The sequence below is a fragment of the Myxine glutinosa genome, chromosome 1 (genome assembly GCF_964187855.1).
Source record: "Myxine glutinosa chromosome 1, kmMyxGlut1.1, whole genome shotgun sequence".
NCBI lineage: Eukaryota > Metazoa > Chordata > Myxini > Myxiniformes > Myxinidae > Myxine > Myxine glutinosa.
In genome coordinates, this window is record NC_136261.1 from 422,239,695 (window position 1) to 422,258,826 (window position 19,132).

Below are 19,132 nucleotides of genomic sequence, written 5' to 3' on the forward strand. Positions count from 1 at the left end.
CCACGTGTGAGTCAGTCTGAGACCGAGTCTGAGAGCGAACGGGCTGAGTCTAAGGGATAAGTTAAGACTGTAATAAGGCTGCCCTGTGTCCTTTTTCTTCCTCTTTTCTTGTACAACCTTTCTTTTCCTCTTCTTTGTACATTGTGAATAAATCACCTGTTTTTTCTGGTTTCCTCTTAATTCAACCATCGTAGTCTTTTCTCCATTGGGTACACGTGGCACGATTAGGAACCGCTAAAATCGGGTCTAGTCATTGGTTAACAGCTCGGATCGCGGATCGCTATCCACTCGGCATATTCCATCAAATCCGTGGTTCGAGCCGGAGTTATTTCCTCATTTCCGGTCGGTGTTAGTAATTAGGTAATAGGACCAATTCGACCAACAACCCGAACTATCGCTGCCCGGGAAGGACGTCATAACCCCCAGGATCGCATCGGCTAGTATAAAGACAAGGGGACTAACCCCCTCTTGGTAAGGGGAAGGCCGATGTTTGAGATCCGTAACAATTGGTTATCAGGAGTGGGGATTTGGAACCTGGGACTAAATTTTTGTCAGACCAAATTTTGGAAGACCAAATTTTTAGACCAAATTTTGGACACCAATTTTGCATATTGGCCGCAACAATTGGTGTCAGGGAAGTGGGATTGGACCCGAAGTGCGCTTAATGCACTCAAAATTACGAGCGGCCGAAATTTATTAAAATCTAAATTTTTATCGTGCCATGGATAGTCAAGGCGGTCGGATGCCGGTGGGGGTAGATGATGAGGTGTTAGAATCGATAACCCAGGACCCCCGGGAAGTACAGTTGTCAATGGAGGATGCCGGTGAGGGTACAGCAGTGGAGGTAGCAGGAGGCGAACAAAATGGCGGCACCTCGCACATGGTGGCGAGAGCCGAGCCAGCGGTGCCAGCGGTTTGGGACCTGTATGTACTCATAGAGCAACTACAAGCAGCTATAGAGATGCAGAGGGACAAAGCAAGGCGTGACAGTGATAAATCCACCTGGGAAAGGAAAGAGATGGGAAATCAAACCAGGGGATTAGAAAACCAAATTGGGGGATTGAGAAATGATTTGGAAAACCAAATTGGGGGATTGAGAAATGATTTGGAAAATCAAATGGGGGGATTAGAAAGCAAATTGGGAGGATTCGGAAGCAAATTGGGGGGCCAATTGGAGGACATGAAGCGCAAGCCAAGCGGGAAAGTCGCAAAGGTATGCGATGAGGTAGCGCGACTTGAGGAGCAAGTGGAAAGCGAGCCAGAGCGAGGCGCAGGTAACTGGACCGGGATATAAATCGCGACTCGGGGTGTGGAAAAGCCGACGGCCGCGGAATTAGAAGAGGAAATTTTAAGCGTGCCAGCGGTCGTCGAGCTTAATAAAGAAAAAGAATTAATTCAAATTGAAAAAGAAATAATGGAACTTGAACCTGAGGAGGCGGCAGACTTAGAAAATAAAGCGGAGGAAAAAATGGAATGCACTCGAAGTCTGTGTTCACATTATGATGTCGTGCTGCATAACCAAAATGGCAGTTTGCAGGTTTTGGAGAAGCGAAGAGGGAGCGCCAAGGTGAATAGGCGTGTGTATGGTGCGAAAAGGTTTGGCGCAAAGGTGTTTGGCGCGAAAGGATTTTTTGCGCGCTTGGGATCCAGATGCCACCCGGGCACTCATAGAAGGTCCTTTGTGCGCTGCGTAAAAGTGAATGGCGCGCGTGTGCGAATGGCGCCAGAGCGAGAGTGTGAAACCGAGTGCATGAGTGAGTGCACATCGGAGTGTATGTGTGATGAATGTGACACAGAGAGTGCGACACAAGGAGAGAGTGAAGTGTGTGTGTGCAACACAGAGAGTGTGTGGGAGAGCACACCAGAGCACGTCATGGGGTGTGCAAAAGAGTGCACACCCATGAGTAAGGGTGCGCTGAGTGGGTGTGTACTGGGCGAGTACACACACGTGGGTGTTACTGAGGAGGTAACCGAGGAGTGTGCGTGAGTGTGTGGAGGAAAAGTGCATACTGGAGTGTGTGGAAGGCATGAGTGCGCCTGAGTGGTGTGCACCTGAGTGTGAAGTAGACGAAGAATGGGTGATGGAGTGTAGTGAGCATATGGAAGGCGCGAGGACGCCTGGATGTGTGAGAATGGAGCGGGTAGTGGGTTGCGAATAGGCATCCCAAGCATCGACGCAGACCGGGGGGTTAGCGTTTAGGCCGACGTATAGCCGACGCGAGCTCTCAGTCTGTGCCGGGCTTTGTGTGCTGCGGGGACCTGCGGGGATCGTTGCCCCAGTGGTTTGGCAAAAGCCGCCATGCACGATCCGCGCCGGGCTCCGCCCTGTATGGTCAGTGCCGTGTTTTGCCAGGCAAGGCGACCGGCCCGGTTTGAGGGGAGATAGATGGATTCGGAGCAGCGCCCCATTGCGGTGGCGGTGCTCCGGCCGGGGAAGGCTGGGCCATCGCACATGGGAGCGCAAGGCATTGCGCAGAGATAATGCCTGGAGCCTTGGCCCGACAAAACCTCCTCCCCTGAATCGAATGCTGGACGGACCCAACCGACAGGAGACAAACCACCCGGATGCATTGCTCGGCTTTGCGAAGCCGAGCTGTGATGTAATGATGCACCGAGGAAGCTCAAGAGTAGCAGACTGATGGTAATAATGTTTGGAAATGATGCCCGATGTAGAGGGATTGTAATTCTACCATCCCTCACATTGGGGGCAAATGCGCTATAGCTTATGGGGTTGGCAGTGAAAAGCTAGCCAGGGAGGGTTAGGATAATTGTAGGGACCTAGATGACCATAGGAGACATAAGGTTTAAGTAGGGACATTTGAACAGGTAGTGGGGATTTAGAGTAGATTAGATGGATGATAATGACGAGGGATGTGCATGCAGTAGTATAAAGGGATAACGGGAAACACGAGTATTAGGGGGCAGTAGTTAGATAGATGATGCTATGTGTTTGGAGTGAGAGTGATGAAATGAGGAATTGAATCGGTGTCTTTGTGGGGAGCGTGTTGAAATGAGGCAATGATCTGGAATGCCAGAAGTGATGTATTGTGAGGGATTGTGGATGAATGACATTGTCTTGAGTGAATGTGCTTGCATAGGGTGCAAGTAGAATTTGGTGTATTGAAAATGGTGTGGAATGCTTGGTGGAGTGAGTAGTGTGGAATGAGTGGTGTGGAGTGCATGGTGCGAAGGAGTGAATGGGGGAGAGATGGACCCCTTCACGAATACCCGGGGAGGGTAGTTTAAAGTTAGATAGAGGGTGTAGGTAAATTGGTTGGATATTGACATCTGTTGTGCGGAGAGTAGCAACGTATTGCTTTGTTTGGTACAAGAGTCTGTGGAATGGCTGGGAATGTGAGCCTGTTGGCAAGTATAGTTAAATGAGCACTCCGTCGCTGGTAGTCTGTCGGCCAGGTGAGGCCACAGACCTCACCTAGCCAGGGAGGGCTAACTTGCCCTCCTCCTCGCCTCCTTACCCTCCTCCCTCCTTACCCTCCTCCTTACCCTCGCTAACTGGCTCTGGGAGCCAATTAGGGTTGTTCAATGGCGCCCGAGGATCCTAGAGAGAGGACCTGGGTAGCCCGATGCCAGAGAGGGCATTAGTGGGGTAAGAGAGCCAGGAGGGCCTTCCCCAGGTTAGGGTAGAGTGAGGAGCTAGGCAAGCTCGGGTGGTGACTTCAGTGGCGGAGGTGTGCAGGTAAGTAGACCTGCTGGAGGAGCCACACGACCCAGCCCAGAAATTATGCAAGGGCACAGAGAGAAAAATTGGGGAGTGAGACTCAAATTGGTAGAGCACCAAAGAATGGTCAATGGGAATTCGGTTTATAGAACCACATAGTGTAAAGAGGCCAATTGAGTTGGCAGGGCAAGACCCCCGGGTAGAGTAAATGGTTAATGTCAATTAGAAGTATAGTTAGGATTGGAATCTCTTCGCACCATCCACACCCACTCACCGAGGTGAAAGGACTCCACACCAGGTTTTGCAGATATTTGGAATGTAAGACGCATCATGACGTAAGTGTGACATTGTGTGATATTCCATCTCTTCCTCCTTAGGAGGGATTGGTGACGAATTTGGATTAGGGGAGATATGGGAGATGAGCCGGTAGAGACGGAATTTGTAAATTGTGTAAATACGGGGAGGGGCAAGGGTAGTGTAGGCTGACATGGGGGGTGACGGACGGTAGGGACGAGCTTTCTCTGCTCGCTCCACAGCGCTCCTCATGTCACATTACCTTGTTTTTGATGTGTACCCTTGTGTCCTTACCCTCGCTAACCTCTGCTTTGTCTTCCTCCCCCACTCATGGACCTATGGTCTTTTGTCGAGGGGAGTGTGCAGGTGCCCTGAACTGTGCGGCCGCACTCTGTGCCCCACTCTGCTACCTGCTGCCTACCTGCACCGGTACACCATATGGACCACACATTCTGTGGCCTGGCATTTTGCTGGAGCAGACCATTGTGCCAGCAGCATCTTGCCTTGCGGACCTCTGTTTTTAAGTGGCATAAATGCCAGCAGTCGGACCACCTCAGCTGGCCCTGCTGGCCTACAATAAAACAACGAAAGACAACATGAAGGAAGAAGATGGCGGCCCAGCAGAGAGCACAACACATCAAGGATTTATTGTGAAATGTTGCTCTTGTGCATGTTCCTGATGGTGCTTTGGTGTTTTTTGTGCATTATTATTTTTGGTACATATGGTTGCATGGTGTATTTGGTGCAGTGCAGTGCAAATGATGTTCCTCTTTTCAAACTTCCTTCAAAACTTTCTTTTCCCACAAAATACAGGTCCTGGGTTGTAGTTTTGTAAATAATAGTAGTCTTTTAAATAACTTGCTCCCCACCGGCTTTATGTGAAGTTTGAAAACAATTCCGTAATTCGGTTAATTGTGGGCGTGAGTCAGTTAGATAGGACACAACGCAGTAGTTGGGATGTATCTAGTGTTTAAAACTGTTGCACACAGGGTGTTAGAGTAAATGTAGAGGGAAAACTACACCTAAGTGTTTCCCAATCTTTGTTTTCCCAATCTTTTCACCCCATAGCCCTCTTCCTTGTGTAAATCACAACTCAAAAAAATCCAAAAAAAAAACATTTCCTTCTCTGTTCTCATTCGTTTATTCATTCTTATTCGTTCGGTCGTTCGTTCTTCGACCACGTGTTTCTCCCCCATTTCCCCAGATAGATTGTCAAATTTCAACTCGTTATTTTATCGTCCATGCGTTATTGTTTTGATTATAGTTACTTTTGGTTTGAATTTCCTGTAACTTGTAATTATTTAATCGTGTTCTGCTCCTCGTGTGCGGCCTTGTAGTTGTACCCCCGTCGGTGTTTGTTATCTTAATCGTGTTTTGCTTGGCTCTTAGTTTTTTTTCCCTTCTACCCCGAACATAATACTCTGTCTAACGTTCTAAATCCCCACCCCCCTCCCCCCCACCCCCAAAAACCAAACAAACAAAAAAAAAACCAAAAACATTTATTTTCCTTTCTCCACGTGTACTGTTGACTCCTGTATTTTCTGTCCAGGTGTGCTGTTCGCCCTGCCCCCATTAACTCCTTGCCATCCACCGTTTGCCCTTCACGTGACTCGTGGTGGTCCCTCTCGGCACTCCCCGTTGGTATTTTTGTGCACATAAGATTGTTCACGGTTCTGTTTAAATATTATTTAAATATGTATAACCTTTCCCCTTCAGTGTTTTACTCAGTGGTATTTTACAACACGCTGTTTTTCTTCTTATTTAAAAGGCTTTTCTCAATTTCCTCTCCAACTCATTCCACCTCAAAAAAAAGAAATTCAATATCTTATACGTCTCCCTCACTACATGGTCTAAATTCACATTCATTCCATCCCTCCTCCATCATTCTGAACCGGATTGCTAACTTGAAAATCACAACAAACCCAATTTGTTTTCAATGTTCGTCTTTCATTAACCATCCCCTTTCTAAACTCCCCTCTTGCCCCTCCCATCCAAATCCCTCCCCTTGCACCTACACTCCTAAACTCCCCCCTTGCCCCGCCACTCTTAAACTCCCCCCCCCTACCCCTCCACTCCTGAACTCTCCCCTTGCCCTTCCACTCCTGAACTCCCCCCTTGCCCTTCCCCTCCTAAACTCCCCCTCACTCCTCCCCTTCAAAACTCCCCCCCAACCCCTCCCGTTCAAATATCCCCCCATACCATTCCTCTCCAATTCTCCCTCCTCCCCCCTCCTCCTCAAAGCTGCCTCCTCCCCACTTCGTCTCCCTTCTATCTCATACCTCCACCCCCCCAACCTTCTTCTTTCCTCTGCCCCCCCTCAAACAACCCCTCTCTGTGCCTCATCCCTTCACCTTCAAACCTTTCATCCTCCTCATCCTTCCCTTTCTTGGAACTCTTCTGCAATCGCTGACACACTAACAACTGCTCTCCCTACCTCCCCCTCTCATCCTTCATCTTACCCTACTCCTCCCCTCCCCTGTCCTGTACCCGATGCTCCCCCTCTCTCTTCATTAACGGTATGGACCTCAAACATCCGGGGCCTTCGCTCAAACCTGACTGATCTCTCCATACAGGTTGCTTCTGACAATCCAGACTTGATCTGCTAAACAGAGACTTTCCTCCTTCAAGATGTCTCTGATTCCTTAATATCTCTTCCTGGTTACTCCCTCCTCCGGTATGATAGACCTGAGCCTCGGCCTGGTGGTGGGGTGGCTATCTTTATCAAAAACTCTCTTCCTCACTCTCCTTGCACTGCTCTCTCTCCTCCTCACCCCCAGGAGTACCTCTGGCTATGGCTTCCTCTCCGCTCCCACCTTTTGTTCATATGTGTTCTGTACCGTCCCCCAAACAGTGATGACTCCATCTACATTTCACTGTCTGACAACATGGACCAACTTCTATCCACTCATCCCAACTCTCTCTTCCTCATATGTGGTGACTTCAATTGTCATCATGCCACCTGGTTGGGTGTGGATTCCTCTCACCAGTCATGGCACCTCAGCAAAGGACTTCTGTGACTCACTGGGATTGACACAATCTGTCAATTTCCCGACCCGGATCTCAGCCAATGGAGTATCTTCTCTTCTAGACTTGATTATGACTAACTTCCCTGCTAATGTCTGCTGCTCTTCTTCTGCTCCAATCGGTTCTTCTGATCATGTGCTTGTCAAAGTGGACATCTCTCTGGCCATTCTCAGAGAGCCTCCTCAGCGTCGACGAGTCTGGCATTTCACTCAGGCCGACTGGGACGGTCTTCAAGCAGCCATCAATCGTCTGGATTGGTCTCCCATCTCCACTGCCTCTGACATCAATTCTTCCTGGGAATTCTTCCAAAGCAAACTGATCTCTCTCATGCACAGATTTATCCCATCTCGCCTTCAGTTGTCTTACCCTTCCTCCCATCCATGGTACACTTAATCTTGTGGTGAGGCAGTTGCCCTGAAACAACTTGCCTTTGCCTCTTGGAAGGCTAATCCAACTGAAGGAAATCTCAGTTCCTTCCACCAAGCTCGGAACAAGTGTGTGTCTACCCTCAGGAGTGCCAGGAAGCACTATCTCTCCTCACTCAAGAATGAACTCTCAAACCTGTCTCCTTCCTTCAAATCCTGGAGGCGTCTGGTCAAATCCGTTTCTGGTGTTTGTTCCCCCTCCATCCCCTCCCTTACCTCAAATGGCCACACAGTTGACATCGCACGTGACAAAGCCGAATGCCTCAACTCTGTGTTTGCCTCAAAATCCTTAGTCCCAAACCCATCTCTCTCTGTTCCCACCTTTCCCAGTCGAACCAAACTGCTCCTGGACTCTGTGACCTTCTCTCCTGACAAGGTGGAGGAGTTTTTGTCAAACCTCGACTCTGATTCTGCAACTGGACCAGATGTCATCAGCCCACGGGTCCTAAAATCCTGCTCTGCCGCTCTATCTCACCCTCTCTCTGTTCTTTTCACCCTATCTTTTGCTCAAGGTCATCTGCCAGCATCCTGGAAATCAGCAAACATTAAAGCTTTACACAAAAAAGGTGCAAAAACAGATCCTTGCAACTACAGACCAATCAGCCTGCTCACAATTATCAGCAAAGTTATGGAATCCATCATTGCTTCGGATATGAAATCTTTCCTCTTCTCCAATGGCTTGATCTCTGATCATCAATTTGGTTTCAGACCAGGTCACTCTACTCTGGACATGCTGCTTCTGCTGTCTCAACAATGGATGGAGGTCCTCAATGCCAAACAGGAAATCAGAGCTGTCTCCCTTGACATATCACGTGCCTTCGATACGGTCTGGCACCCAGCTCTGCTCACCAAACTCTCCTCCTATGGTATCCATGGAAATCTCCATGCATGGCTTGCGGACTTCCTCTCTGGTCGTAGTCAACGTGTGGCCCTGAATGGATTTCTCTCATCTCCCCTTCCCGTTCAGGCTGGAGTTCCCCAAGGCAGTGTGTTGGGCCCTGTGCTTTTTCTGGTCTTTATCAATGATCTCTCCGACTCTCTGGAAAATCCTCTGTATCTCTTTGCTGACGACTCCACTCTCTGCCGCTCCATTCCTCTTCCCTCAGATCGGCAGTCTGCAGCCTCCTCACTCTCTGAAGACCTGGACAAAATCACAGACTGGTCAAACATGTGGAACATGTCTTTCAATCCTGACAAATCTCACACTCTTACTATGTCTCTCCGAAAAGATTGACTGGACAACCCTCCCATCTACTTTCTCAACAATCCTCTCCAAGAAGTTCTGTCGCTCAAGCTTTTGGGTCTCACCATCTGCCATGATCTTTCTTGGGAAAACCACATTTCCAAGCTGGCCTCCAAAGCCAGTCGCCGACTGGGCATCCTCCGTCGTGCGAAGTCCTTCCTAGGCACACCTGAGCTCCTCACCACATACAAGGCTTTCATCCGCAGCTCAATGGAATACTGTTCTCCCCTATGGGCTGGTGCTCCTGCCTCACACCTGGCTCGGCTTCACGCTGTTGAATCCAAAGCTTTCAGAATCATTGGAATCTCCCGCGATGAAGCTATCTCTGAGGGCCTTTCACTCACTCACCGCAGGCAGGTAGGTGGTCTTTCTGTCTTCTACCGACTCCTCTCCGGCCTTGCTCCCCCAGCTCTCTCTGTGCTCTGTCCCCCAAATATTCCTACAGGTCGCACAAGATCTGCCAGCCACCCTCTGATGGTTAAACTGCCGAAATCTCGGCTCTCTGCTCACCTTCACTCTTTCATTCCTCTTTTCTCCCGCCTCTGGAACAAACTCCCACACTCACTTCAATCACACTCCTCCCTCCAGGTCTTTAAAACAGCTGTTCACCACCATCTCTTATCTTCCCCCATCCAAAACCTGGATCTTTTCTACCCCCACTAATTCATCCCAGATACACTTTTTCGAAATTCCAACTTCTTTCCTGGAAGTACTTGCAGTGTCCATATGTTTTATACCTTTCCCACCTCCCCCCAAGCCCTCTCCCTCCCACAGTTCTCTCGATGTCCCTGTTCTCAAATGTTGTGCTTGTGTCCTTCCCCCTCTCTCCCCATCTTGTCTAACGCTCCCCTTATTTTGTGTTTTGTGTGTCGGTTTGTGTCGGTTTGACTTTTTGTGTGATTAATGTTAGCTCTTTCACGAGCCTCGATCTTGTATACAAAAAAAGAAATTCACGCGGTAAAGTCCAACAGTAGTCGCCCATCATGTTTGGATTGAATCGGCCTTGATATCGAGTGTCCATGATGGCAATTTCCTGGTGAAACCTTTCCCCACGTTCATCACTGACTTCGCCAAGATTTTGTGTAAAGATGTCCAGACGAGAATGGAAGAAATGTATCTTGTGACATTCGAGCACCGAGTGCCTGGTAACTCTTCAACATCTTGTCCACAGGCTTTTCATAATTTGGTGCTCGAAAATTTCCAAGGTAATTGTAAGCAAGAGCCACAAAGCTATCCCAAGCAAGGCTTTCCAGCTCAGATAGTCTCGTTACAAAGTCCTGATTAGTGAGTACAAGAGGAATTTCGGCTGTGGCTGATATTCCTATGGTATGCTGGTTCTCAAAAACTGGATGTGCTCGTGAAAATTGTTTGTCATAATGGAATGTTAGAATCACCTTAATATATACCAGAACCATAAAACTTTGAAAATGCTGTTGAGCAGTGTTATTGTTGTTGTTTTTGGAGGTGGTTGCATGGCGGGCCTTGAACATGTAAAAAAACGTAGGGGAAAAATCACTGGAGAAAAACCTCGCTCCAAACTTCTGGGGCGGGTAGAAAATGTCAGACATCACACAAATAATCTACCTTAACGACAAGCTTTAAATATACCTTGATAAAAAAAATCTCCATTGATTAACAAACGTTAACCAAAATTCAATAACGTTTGTACAGCCTCCTTCTAAAGACTGCGTTCCCTGGTGGATGCCACAATATCCAACGTTACCTGCAGGGCCATCCCAATTTACCTAATCCAAATTCCCGTGGGCCCTGTCCTTCTGGTACAGTTTAATGACATGGATCGGTGGACCTTCCCCCACACACTCACCCATAAACCCCAATAATCAAAAGCATTCATTCCAACCTTGCAAATCCATGGTTTAAATGTTATTACACATGTGTGATCCTCAATTAGGCAGCGGGGAGGTACCAAACAACCAAGATGGTGGGGACGCTTCAGGCTGTGTTGCCCGCAGTCCAAAAACAAGTCAACCGACTCACCAATTTTTCACCCAGCCCTCTTCCCCCCTTTAACTATTCGGTCCTTGACAACCAAACAGCACCCTCGCTATACCTCCCACTGGGGAGGGTCTCCGCACCATCGAGGCTCTCTCAGCCTCTCCTGGGTCGCCAAGGGTCTCCCTGCCATTGGTCGCCCAACCAGAGCCCCCCTCCATTGGGTCCCCATTTCCAGACACCACTGGCTGCCAGGGACAAATGACCTCAGAGGGGGCCGCAGTCGCTGATCCTCCAGAGCTTGATCCATTCCTGTTTACATACACACCTTCCCCACCAATAAAACCCAACATGTCATTCCCTCCCCCGCTGCCATTCAATTCTCAAACACTGGTCGTGCAAAAATGGTGGTTGTGTTCATAACTGCCATGGCCTGCATACATCTTATAATCCACATTCACTCTCCAAACACAACTCAACCGTTGACACCAAACAAACATAAACACAACAAGACAATTCTGGTTTCCAAACCGATTTACCAACCATTGGGTCACTCTCACCTGCTCCCATCCGAATTACCCATGTCCCAATTTCTGAGAAAGAACCGAACACTTGGGACAGTAAACATCAAGGACAGTAAACCTTACCTTAAGTGCAGGTCGTCGCAGGTTGGTCGGGTCCAAGAGTATCATCCACCACTCCTAATTTCCCTTTTTTTTTTTTTTTTTTTTGTATACAAGATCGAGGCTCGTGAAAGAGCGAACATTAATCACACAGAAAGACAAACCGACACATAAAACATATAACATCGGGAGCGGTAGACAAGATGGGGAGAGAGGGGGAAGGACACAAACACAACATTTGAGAGCAGGGACCGAGAGACATGGAGACATCGAGAGATCTGAGAGAGGGCGAGGGCTTTGGGGGGGGGCATGGGAAGGGGGCGGTGGGAGAGGTATAAAACATATGGACACTGCCAGGACTTCCAGGAAAGAAGTTGGAATTTCAAACAAGGTGGATCTGGGGTGAATTTGCGGGGGTAGAAAAGATCAAGGTTTTGGATTGGGGAAGATAAGAGATGGTGGTGAACAGCTGTTTTAAAGACCTGGAGGGAGGAGTGGGATTGAAGGGAGTGAGGGAGTTTGTTCCAGAGGCGGGAGAAAAGAGGAATGAAAGAGTGAAGGTGAGCAGAGAGCCGAGATTTCGGCAGTTTAACCATCAGAGGGTTGCTGGCAGATCTTGTGCGACCTGTAGGAATATTTGGGGGACAGAGCACAGAGAGAGCTGGGGGTGCAAGGCCGGAGAGGAGTCGGTAGAAGACAGAAAGACCACCTACCTGCCTGCGGTGAGTGAGTGAAAGGCCCTCAGAGATAGCTTCATCGCGGGAGATTCCAATAATTCTGAAAGCTTTGGTTTCAACAGCGTGAAGCCGAGCTAGGTGTGAGGCAGGAGCACCGGCCCATAGGGGAGAACAGTATTCCATTGAGCTGCGGATGAAAGCCTTGTATGTGGTGAGGAGCTCAGGTGTGCCGAGGAAGGACTTCGCACGACGGAGGATGCCCAGTCGGCGACTGGCTTTGGAGGCCAGCTTGGAAATGTGGTTTTCCCAAGAAAGATCATGGCAGATAGTGAGACCCAAAATCTTGAGCGACAGAACTTCTTGGAGAGGATTGTTGAGAAAGTAGATGGGAGGGTTGTCCAGTCGATCTTTTCGGAGAGACATAGTAAGAGTGTGAGATTTGTCAGGATTGAAAGACATGTTCCACTTGTTTGACCAGTCTGTGATTTTGTCCAGGTCTTCAGAGAGTGAGGAGGCAGCAGACTGCCGATCTGAGGGAAGAGGAATGGAGCGGCAGAGAGTGGAGTCATCAGCAAAGAGATAGAGAGGATTTTCGAGAGAGTCAGAGAGATCATTGATGAAGACCAGAAAAAGCACGGGGCCCAGAACACTGCCTTGGGGAACTCCAGCCTGAACAGGAAGAGGAGATGAGAGAAACCCATTCAGGGCCACACGTTGACGACGACTAGAGAGGAAGTCCGCCAGCCATGCGTGGAGATTTCCATGGATACCAAAGGAGGAGAGTTTGGTGAGCAGAGCGGGGTGCCAGACCGTGTCGAAGGCACGTGATATGTCGAGGGAGACAGCTCTAATTTCCTGTTTGGCATTGAGGACCTCCATCCATTGTTGAGACAGCAGAAGCAGCATGTCCAGAGTAGAGTGACCTGGTCTGAAACCAAATTGATGATCAGAGATCAAGCCATTGGAGAAGAGGAAAGATTTCATATCCGAAGCAATGATGGATTCCATGACTTTGCTGAAAATTGGGAGAAGGCTGATTGGTCTGTAGTTGCTAGGATCTGTTTTTGCACCTTTTTTGTGCAAAGCGGTGATGTTGGCTGATTTCCAAGCAGATGGCAGTTGACCTTGAGCAAAAGAGAGGGTGAAGAGAACAGAGAGAGGGTGAGATAGAGCAGCAGAGCAGGATTTTAGGACCCGTGGGCTGATGCCGTCGGGTCCAGTTGCAGAATCAGAGATGAGGGTTGACAGAAACTTTTCCACCTTGTCAGGAGGAAAGGACACGGAGTCCAGGAGCAGCAGGGTATGACTGGGTATGGTGGGTACAGAGAGGGATGGGTTTGGGACACAAAATTTAGAGGCAAACACAGAGTTGAGGCATTCAGCTTTTTCACGTGCGGAGTCAGCTGTGTAGCCATTTGAGGTAAGGGAGGGGATGGAGGGGGAACAAACACCAGAAACGGATTTGACCAGACGCCAACAGGATTTGGAAGAGGGAGACAGATAAGAGAGTTCGGTCTTGAGAATGGAGAGATATTGTTTCCTGGCTCTCCTGAGCGTGGACACACACTTGTTTCTGGCTTTGTGAAAGGAAATGAGATTTCCTTCCGTTGGATTTGCTTTCCAGGAGACGAAGGCAAGTTGTTTCTGGGCAACAGCCTCACCACAAGATTCCGTGTACCATGGACGGGAGGAAGGGTATGACAACTGAAGACGAGATGGGATAAATCTGTGCATGAGAGAGAGCAATTTACTTTGGAAGAATTCCCAGGATGAGTTGATGTCAGAGGTGGTAGAGATGGGAGACCAGTCCAGATGATTGATGGCTGCTTGAAGACCGTGCCAGTTGGCCTGAGTGAAATGCCAGACTCGTCGACGCTGAGTAGGCTCCCTGAGGATGGTCAGAGAGATGTCCACTTTAACAAGGACATGATCAGATGATCCGATCGGAGCAGAAGAAGAGCAGCAGACATTTTCAGGGAAGTTAGTCATAACCAAGTCCAGAAGAGAAGATGTTCTTTTTCCCATTGGGTCAATCAATTTTCCCCAAATTTCTCCCTTTTGTCCGGCTGACCTGGCAAGCATGTGGATCCGTCTCCTCTGGTGCCCTCTACTACATTTGGCTACGACAGCTCCGCCCCTTACCGTGCAAGGGCTGTCGGATAAGTTGAACAGCCAAACCGCCAACATTGGCCCACAAGTGTCCACGGGGATGCGACCCACCATTAATAATTTGGCCCCCTGTGAGGGGGCAAGATCAACGTCTCCACTAGCCCATGCTGGCCAACGTGGTGAGCACCTGATGCCAACTCCGAAATTACAACGGCTTCGGACCTGGGGGGCACGGTCACAGTGTGGCACGTCCAGCCACGCCCCCTGCGCCTCCTAGAAATCCCCCATTCCAACCAATTGCAGCCTCTCAGTACCCAACCACATGTGACCTCGCCCAAGGTCTAGTTGACAGTCGTGTTCCACCAGGAAAATCAATCCCAGAAGACATTGGTCACACACCTCGGCCACCGAAGCCACCACATTGACGTCCAGACTGCCCAACTTTATGGCCACAACCGGACTGATGATGTAGCATTTAGTGTGAGGGAAGAATTGAATGAAGAAGAAGAACAATTTGTTGAGAAGGTACCTGGATGTCATGTCACATGTGGAAATTGTGAAAAGGTGAAATCATCATGTCCAACACATGTGACAAAAACGCAGCAACGAACTCTGGGATCATCAGGTGTAGATCCATCTTGGGTCATCCGCTACTAAATCCATAGACCATAGAAATCAGTGCTTCGTTTGTGTGAAGGAGCGAGATCGCACAGGTGAACATCAACTACTACCTGTGAGTACGAAGGATAATCGACAAAATGTGATATGGGAGCAAGAAGAGGTACTCGGTGATGATAATATGGTACACCGTATCCAGGTATATGGTGACAATTGTGCTGACGTGATTGATAATGACTTCCCGTACCACAAGTCCTGTTTGTGTACAAATATGACATAGTCTCACCTGCAGATGAACACCCTGTGATCCAGTACATGATGATACTCTGCAGTAGTTCACCTCTTACAAAGATGGTAACTTATCTGAAGAACCGAACAGAATCATCTTTGTGAGTTTACTTCACCACAAATACAGGAGGTGGTTGTCCGTACCTGGTATAGTGAATACCACTTTATGCAGGTGCTGCATTCTCAAAAAGGAATGAAGAATACCACACAGACCGTGGATAAAAGGTCATGATAGAACCACAAAAAGGTGAATCTTCGATAATTTGTTCATCAGATATGTCAACAGGTTATCTTCTATCAAAGGTTACCTGCCTGAAGAAAAGTGCAGAGGAAAGTGGTGACGAATCCACACCACAGGTGCTCATCCTGAAAAGAAGGTTATCTTCCACCATTCTGCTAAATCATTCAGGAATGATGTGAAGGACACCTGTGAGAAACTGAGAAGAAGAAGAATCGAGAAGGTAATCCATCGCTGCTTATTCATCGCTGTGATTCTGCACCTGAATGTGTACCTGTGTCACTCTACAATCACGTGGCCTGGATGGTGACTGATGCAACTCCAGAGATGAATGAGTCAGACTTAAAAATGGAACCGAATGAGAGAAATCGGGAAAAGGTGCTCAATATGGATCAAGGTATTTGTGCACCTGTAGCAGGTATCCCCACTGGCATTTTACATCTTGAAACAAACCAGGAGTAAAGAAAAAGTTAAAATATTGAACCGTTTTAACAATATCGTCAGGTATCAACGAGCCAGAGATGTATCGCTTCCATGTCACGGACTAGTCAGGTGGACCAGGATCAAGGTGAGCTCTTGATTCCCACAAACCATAGAGTTGGAAAATTCACTCAAAGTTCCATTGATAACCTGGACTTCCATGAACACACACTGGAAGGTACAATAACGCGTGGCACTATCCACAACATCTACCAACATTCAGGTAACGATGATGAGGTGTTGAAAGCTGTTACATCAGGACCATGAACCAAAACACCTGGAGAGCTCCATGGGCAGGAAATCAGCACTTCCAGACTAAGGTGAGTGGTCTAATCTGGAGAGATCGACAGCAAAGTCGTTCCTTGTTCGGCCGGAAACTTGTACAAGAACCAAGAGATACCAATGTGTCTTGTGTCCATCAAAATGGTCCTCGTACTAAAAAGGTGTGTGGAAGCTGAAAGAGCTGGCAGGTGGAAACAGCACCTTGAGGTATAAACGTGCTGCCACACCTGATATCTACTGGACACAGTAAACACGTGGCAGGTATCCCACAATACCTGATGGTGATGAAGAAGCATCTACCACCAGATATAGGTGCAGAATTCCAACAGGTACATTTCACTGTGAGTGAAACTAGCGGTAAGTTCAATGGTGTTTGGACTGACGAGGCTTCATAATAGAACCAGGTATGGTGTTTAATCATGGAATCTTCTTCTTCTTTTGAATGCGGCACAAGGTGTCGGGGTCGCGTCATTGACTGAGTGCAGGGACCTGTGCAGGTTACGGTGGAATTGTTCTGTAATTTATTCAGGATGCCGGCGATAGCTCACCTGCTCTTCACGAAGGATACCTTGGGATCTTTAACGTACACCAACTAATGTCGGGAGACGGGATTCCCGTTTAACGTTCATCCGAGGGACGGTACGCGCATTGATGGATTATCCCACCTGTGAAACACCGGGATGAGCCCCTACCGCACATTGATGGATCATCCTACCTGTGAAACCCCAGGATGAGCCCCTACCGCACATTGATGGATCATCCTACCTGTGAAACACCGGGATGAGCCCCCTACCGCGCATTGATGGATCATCCTACCTGTGAAACACCGGGATGAGCCCCCTACCGTGCATTTATGGATCATCCTACCTGTGAAACACCGTGATGAGCCCCCTACTGCGCATTGATGGATCATCCTACCTGTGAAACACCGTGATGAGCCCCCTACCACGCATTGATGGATCATCCTACCTGTGAAACACCGGGATGAGCCCCCTACCGCGCATTTATGGATCATCCTACCTGTGAAACACCGTGATGAGCCCCCTACTGCGCATTGATGGATCATCCTACCTGTGAAACACCGGGATGAGCCCCCTAACGCATTTATGGATTATCCTACCTGTGAAACACCGGGATGAGCCCCCTACCGTGCATTTGTGGATCATCCTACCTGTGAAACACCGTGATGAGCCCCGTACTGCGCATTGATGGATCATCCTACCTGTGAAACACCATGATGAGCCCCCTACCGTGCATTTATGGATCATCCTACCTGTGAAACACCATGATGATCCCCTACCGCGCATTTATGGATCATCCTACCTGTGAAGCACCGTGATGAGCCCCCTACTGCACATTGATGGATCATCCTACCCGTGACACACCGTGATGAGCCCCCTACCGCACATTGATGGATCATCCTACCTGTGAAACACCATGATGAGCCCCTATCGCACATTGATGGATCATCCTACCTGTGAAACACCGGGACGAGCCCCCTACTGTGCATTGATGGATCATCCTACCTGTGAAACACCACGATGAGCCCCTATCGCACATTGATGGATCATCCTACCTGTGAAACACCGGGATGAGCCCCATACCCCGGCTCACAAACTCCCTCACTCTCTTCGATCCCAATACACCCTCCAGGTCTTTAAAACAGCTGTTCACCACCATCTCTTATCCTCCCCCATCCAAAACCTTGATCTTTTCTACCCCCGCTAATTTCGGTCCCCTTGTGTTTTATACCTCTCCCCCCCCCCCCTCCCCATCCCACGCCTCCTGCCCCCAAGCCCTCTCCCTCCCACACTTCTCCCTGCTCTCAAATGTTGTGGTTGTATGCTTCCCCTTCTCTCCCCATCTTGTCTTTCGCTCCCTCTTTTTGTATATTTTGTTTGTCTGGTTGATTTGTTTGTGAAATAAATGTTAGCTCTTTCACGAGCCTCGATTCAGTATACAAACAAAAAAAAAAAAAAACGCGCATTGATGGATCATCCTACCTGTGAAACACCGTGATGAGCCCCCTACCGCGCATTGATGGATCATCCTACCTGTGAAACACCGGGATGAGCCCCCTACCGTGCATTTATGGATCATCCTACCTGTGAAACACCGTGATGAGCCCCCTACTGCGCATTGATGGATCATCCTACCTGTGAAAGACCGTGATGAGCCCCCTACCGTGCATTGATGGATCATCCTACCTGTGAAACACCGGGATGAGCCCCCTACCGCGCATTTATGGATCATCCTACCTGTGAAACACCGGGATGAGCCCCCTACCGCGCATTTATGGATCATCCTACCTGTGAAACACCGTGATGAGCCCCCGACTGCGCATTGATGGATCATCCTACCTGTGAAACACCGGGATGAGCACCCTACCGTGCATTTATGGATCATCCAACCTGTGAAACACCGGGATGAGCCCCCTACCGTGCATTTATGGATCATCCTACCTGTGAAACACCGTGATGAGCCCCCTACCGCACATTTATGGATCATCCTACCTGTGAAACACCGTGATGAGCCCCTACCGCGCATTTATGGATCATCCTACCTGTGAAACACCGTGATGAGCCCCTATCGCGCATTTATGGATCATCCTACCTGTGAAACACCGTGATGAGCCCCCTACCGTGCATTGATGGATCATCATCCCTGTGAAACACCCTTGTTTTCAATTCCACTGCACATTGTTCCCGATTGTGACGTCACAAAGCACATTTCATACATGTTTTATCGCAGGTTTTTCACTCACGATACAAACGTCATACCTGGGAAGATTCGTCATGTCGGTTGTAATATCAACCTTCAATGGCGTCGACGTGTAAAATAAAAAAGAGAAGTGAATTGGTGAATGTTTAACATGAAGGTGTTTACCTGTTCTTTGTTTAAATATCCAGGTATAGCTAGATCGAAGTCCCCACTACCAAGAGTTGTCGGGTCGACTTTCCCCCAATTGGAGAAATTCGAGAGTGAACCCCAACCTGCCCCTCCCGGAGTGCAATGTCGCCCTGAGCACCTGTATGATCACGGTTTACCTCCTGCCAAGTGAATATGAATTGTTAATCACAGTACATGATGTGACGCCTTCTCTGGAATTTGCATTCACGTGATGACGCTAAATTAACTTAGTGACGTCAATACACTGGTGATGAAATGATGATTTTATCTCTATGTTTTGATTGGATGG

General features: G+C 48.6%; 1 protein-coding gene across 2 annotated transcripts in view; it reads right to left on the reverse strand.

Moving 5' to 3' along the window:
* The window catches only part of LOC144889631 (uncharacterized), a 756,734-nt gene that overhangs the window by 262,064 nt on the left and 475,538 nt on the right, over positions 1-19,132 (reverse strand). The gene's annotated exons all lie outside the window — the stretch shown is intronic.